Below are 6,027 nucleotides of genomic sequence, written 5' to 3'. Positions count from 1 at the left end.
ACTATAGCAGCTATATGGAATAAAAATGTAAAAAATTATGTATGACCAATTAAGCAGTCATGTTGTAAAGTCATCTGATAAACATACAGTAACTGCTAAAATAGCTGAACTGCAAACATAGGTAAAGAAAAGTAGATGGATGACTTTTCATGATGAAATGAGGTTTTGTATATACTACTTCCCAAGTAATTACATAAGATCCACTTATATGGCAGCTTGAATTCAAAATTTCGCAGCTAACACTTCAAACTATTGTGTAGGTGACCAGTCCCTCCCACTAGCAGGAGATTAGGAACAACTGCAAGCAGACCGACTCAGTTTGTTCATGCTTATGTTCATAGCGGGGAGGAGGGTGGGCTCCAATTCTGTAATAACGTATTTGGTAAGTATATATAAAACCTCCTTTTACCAGTCATTTCTGTATATGCAACTTCCCAAGTAATTACATAGCTGATTCCCACATTGATAGGAGGTGGGAGACATGGACATATACATACTATGTACGTATGTACTCCAATTACTAAGTTATACAATAAATTGAAACAGAAAAGTTGCTATCATTGAATACTTGTCATTTCCTTATCAGTTAAGAGAGCTACTGGAATAATGCCTCTGGTTGGTGCTCATCTTAACCTGCAGTGGTGGTGGTATGTATAGCCAAGTCTCACCTACTACAGAAGTGGGAGCTTTACAGCAAAGGTTCGTGTCCGAATGCTGGTAAAGCATGATATGTACCCGCCCTTGCCCTTTGTGCAGCACCAAATTAAAACAATCATACAATATTGTCACCTACACTGAGATAAAACCACAACCCACCCACCGAGAGTGGTGGGTGCTTCAGGTGCATTGCACCCCCTCCCGGTTCTGCTATACTTGACACTTTATTAGAAGATGAAAAAATGATAGGAATAAATCCTATGCTTCCTTCCACTCTACCATGCAAACTAGAAATGGTCTCAACACTCTTTTAACTACCATAAAATTATTGAGAAACGAAGAACGATTACATTCCCAGTAGGTCGAACGTTAAGACCTCAGGTTTGTTAACTATGAAAAATACAAATTGATTAAAAATTTGTCATTTGTTCATACATGGAACAAATCTTCAGTCTTAATACTCCATAATAGAATAGCCTTATAGTACATGTACATGGGGGGAAGTACAAGTACCCCGAACAGGCTGGGGGTTCAGCCCACCTGACCACCCTTCCTAGAAGTTCGAGTTCTAAAGGAGGTCTGAGCCCATGAGCGAATAGATAAGCGAGTATCTAAAAACTCAGCCTGCTGGATTTAAACACAATGAACATGACCCGATTCACTGCATTCGTGGAAGGTAAAGGGAACTCTACAAACCATGTAGGCCACAGGGGTTTGTCACCACTCCTCCCTCCCCTTGTAAGAGAGAGGAGTAAGTGCTACTGAGAAGCATATTTGACTATTGTAAAGGAACAAATCAAATAATTGCAACCAGTAACAGTTCCAGCATATGATGTGTCTATTCTTCAACCCACCCGTAGGAAGAAGTAAGGATAAAAGAGAAAGGAGACCAGCCAGCCCACCCATTCTCTCTTCCATGCAATCATCTTAAGTAAGATACAAACTGTCCCTCCATTTGACAGGATAATTCGAGGGGACATTTCTCACAAACTCCAGATGAATGGAAAGTGATCACTGTCACGTAAAAATTCATCTAGAGACCAATTAAATTCCAGGTAAAGAGAATAAGAACAAATACTTATGTCTATAGCATATGAATCATCTGTACAGATATTACAACATGGCATAATACCATCATTAGAAAGTGTAAGATCATTATTATCAACAATGTCATCAATGATCCTACCCTCTGTGTCTAAAAAATTTCCACCCCAAAGTGGATTGTGGGAATTAAAATCACCAAGTAGTAAAAAAGGAGGAAGAAGTAGATTAATTAAACCTTTAATGTCCCCAAGAGTGAACCTACATCTTTGAAGAAGGTAAAGAGAGCAGATTGTGATTTCACAGTCAAAAGCAGCCTGGATAGCAACTGCTTGAAGCTGCATGTTCAGGGAACAATAAAATGTTGCAATGCTTTAAAAAGAATTATTGCAACACCTCCATGGGCACGGTCTCCATTAGTGGGGCTCATCTTACAGATCCCAGTCCAATTTAGACCTGGACTGTATACTGCATCCCCTAATTTAGTTTCTTGGAGACATCCTGGATTATGCTCATGTAGTATAATACTTTTAGAATTTCTGAAGGAGTCCCTTCTCCTTCAACGTTTAACTGGAGCACGCGCTGATGTCATCAAAGCTTGCGATGATGACAAACTAGAAGAGGGAGAAGAACAAGAAGAGAAAGTAGACTTGCATCTTTTCTTCTTGCATGTCTTACTAATTTCTCTCCTAATGCTTGCCACACAGAATCTGAAAACATAGTTGTATTCCCTGACACCAAAGATGTGAGGGTGGCAAAAAGCTGTGATGCCATGACGGTCGCCATGTTGGATTGTGATGTCACCGAGGTGTCTAGGCTGTGATGTCAACATGTTGGTGGAAAATGCAGGGTTGATACTGGTAACCCTGCTGGAACCGCAAAATGAGATCCAAAATGCTGTGGTTTTAGAAATGAAGTTTTTATGTTAAAACAAAGTTTAATGTATACTTACCTGGCAGGTATATATATAGCTATATTCTCTGTTCCACCTGGCAGAAATTTTCAAAACTCGCGGCAAACGCTAGTAACCTATTAGTAGTTCAGGCAACCACCACCCCGTTACCGTGGTCGCTAGCGCTAGGAACCATTCCCAATTGGGCCAGATTTTTCTCTGAACCCTGTCTCCTGAGGGGAGGCGGGTGGGAATTAAATTATATATACCTGCCAGGTAAGTATACATTAAACTTTGTTTTAACATAAAAACTTTCATTTTAATGTATGACACTTACCTGGCAGGTATATATATAGCTGATTGACACATTTGGAGGTGGGTCAAAGACAGCAACATTATTAGAGTAGAAAAATATTATTAAAATATTATTAAAACTCTAGGTTCCTTACTGCTAAGGTAGCTGACTTCATAGGTCCTGCCTCTAAGCCTGCTTAAACCTTAGTAGCTCTCAACAAGGAAGTGTCCTGTATGTTGAAGAAGCTAAGACTGGAACTGACAACTGGACGTGACCAATGTGTTGACAGAACCGTACAGCCCTCTTATGCCACGGCATTCAAGCTAGTAAAAGATCATTTACCTGAACTACACACACACCATCACGTATAATACTAACAAGACTGATAAAAGTACCGCACGCACTTTTCTCAGACGACCAAAAACACAAACACCATCACCTAATAAAATCAACTAGCTTAAAAGGAGGTTATGGGGTAGTAACTCCTTTGCCCAATACTGTACAGAGGACACGTATGGGACCTAGCGTCTGACAATTATCAAAGGTTGTTCTGAACATACCCTAAGATAATGAGACGCAAATATTGAATTAGTTCTCCAATATGTGGATTCAATAATTTCCTTGAGGGCTAAATTCTTTTTAAAAAGCTAATGAAGTCGCCACTGCCCTGACTTCATGAGCCTTCACTTTCAAAATACCAAAGCTCTGCTCTTGACACAACATATGAGCTTCTCTAATTAACTCTCTCATGAAGAAGGCTAGAGCGTTCTTCGTCATGGGTCTACTGGGGTCTTTAACTGAACACCACAGAGCATCATTCCCAATTCTGATATCTCTTGTTCTATCCATATAACACCGCAACGCTCTCACTGGGCAGAGAACTCTTCTTGCTCGTGACCCACTAACTCAGCCAGACCCAAAACTTCAAAGGATCTTGGCCAAGGATTAGCTGGATTCTCATTCTTGGCCAAGAAACCTTCTTGGAATGAACACACTGCGTTGCCATGTCTCCATCCCACTTTCTTCGATATGGCCTGAAGCTCACTAGCTCTTTTAGCAGTTGCCAATGCTACTAAAAAGATAGTCTTCTTAGCCACATCTCTCAGAGAGGATTTCTCTAAAGGCTCGAATTTGCTAGAAGTTAAATACTTCAAGACCACATCAAGGTTCAAGCAGGTGGCCTGCATTGTGGTTGATTTCTTCGTACCAAATGACCTAATCAGATCTCTAAGATCTAAGTTATTCGAGATGTCTAGATCCCTGTGTCTAAACACTGAGGTTAGCATACTCTTATAACCTTTGATTGTCGAAACTGACAAGCCCAATTCCTTCCTCAAGTATAGAAGGAAATCTGCGATTTGGGTCACAGAGGTACTGGATGAAGACACTTTCCTGTTCTTACACCACTTCCGGAAATTCTCCCACTTCGACTGATATACTGTGATTGTGGAGGTTCTTCTGGCTCTAGCCACTGCACTGGCCACCTCTCTAGAATATCCCTCGCTCTGACAAGACGTTCGATAGTCTGAACGCAGTCAGACCCAGAGCGAGGGTATTCTTGTGAAACATGACATTGTTATGATACAATAAAGTTTCATACATACTTACCTGGCAGATATATACATAGCTATAGACTCCGTCGTTCCCGACAGAATTTCAAATTTCGCGGCACTCGCTACAGGTAGGTCAGGTGATCTACCGCCCTGCTCTGGGTGGCAGGGCTAGGAACTATTCCCGTTTTCTAATCATATTCTCTCCACCTGTTCTCCTGCGGGGAGGCTGGGTGGGTCTTCAATTGTATATCTGCCAGGTAAGTATGTATGAAACTTTATTGTATCATAACAATGTCATTTTCATACATTCAACTTACCTGTCAGATATATACATAGCTGATTGACACCCTTTTGGTGGAGGGCAAGAGACAGCTAACTAACTGACTAGACAGGTAAACAACATATGTTGTAGGTATAATAAACTTAGTTCCTACCTTCTTAGATGGAAGACTTCGTGGCTACTGCCTAGGGAGGTCTGCTTCATCTCAAGAACCTTAGCGAGATAGTGATCTGTGGCCAAGAATTCTTGTGGATCTGTCGATGGGTCTCTTCCACTTACTCGACAGAATCCTAAATGGCGTTTGTCAATGGAGCACATCCGTCTTATATGACAACACGCACTAATTTAAGGAGCACACAACCAATCCCGATCACCCGATCCTAACCCGTGTTAGTTCTAAGATTGCCTAGAGTTATCCCCAACTCTTGCAAACAACCACAAACTCGAAAATCATACATACAAAAATAACAAATTTTTTGTACCCCTCTAATAGTCAGATGTCACTCGATTTTCAAATAAAGAGAAGTGAAGGCCGCCTGTGCGACAACTGACACTCCCATCAACCGAAAACCCGAGAACACATCCGACAAGAGGGTTACGTACATAATTTTAAGGATTGGTGCTTTCTCCTTTACCCAGAACCGTCTGTGCTGACACAAACGGACCTAACGAAAAGCATTTATCATACGTAACTCGTACGTCTTTTAAATAATGGGATGCAAACACAGAGTTGCATCTCCAATAAGTTGTATCCAAATGTTCTTTAGTGACATATTTCTTTGGAACGCCACCGAGGTTGCGATTGCTCTAACTTCGGGGTGGGCTCCCACTCTTAGGAGATTAAACGAATCATCTGGACACTTCTTATGAGCTTCTGTGATAACACTTCTCACAAAGAAGGCTAATGCGTTCTTGGACATTGCTCTCTTGGGGTCTTTCACTGAGCACCAAAGACTTTTCTGCGAACCCCCCAACTGCTTCTTCCTGTCCAGATAAAATTTTAGAGCTCTAACTGGGCACAGGGATCTTTCTGCCTCTCTCGCCCACCAAGCTAGAAAGTCCTTTAACTTCGAAGCTCCTGGGCCAGGGATTCGAAGGGTTTCATTTTTGGCCAGAAAAGGGACTGAAATGAACAAATTGCTGAGTCTCCTTTGAAGCCAACTCTTGATTCAAGGGCGTGCACTCACTGATTCTTTTGCCGTTGCAAGAGACATCAGAAACAAACACTTTCTCGTGATATTACGGAACGAAGCAGTGTGAAGTGGTTCGAATTCATCTGATGAAGAAATTTAAGAACTACATCTAAGTT

This window comes from Macrobrachium nipponense, chromosome 1 (assembly GCF_015104395.2).
Source record: "Macrobrachium nipponense isolate FS-2020 chromosome 1, ASM1510439v2, whole genome shotgun sequence".
NCBI lineage: Eukaryota > Metazoa > Arthropoda > Malacostraca > Decapoda > Palaemonidae > Macrobrachium > Macrobrachium nipponense.
The sequence above is the reverse complement of the archived record's forward strand: the minus strand, read 5'-3'. Positions refer to the sequence as shown.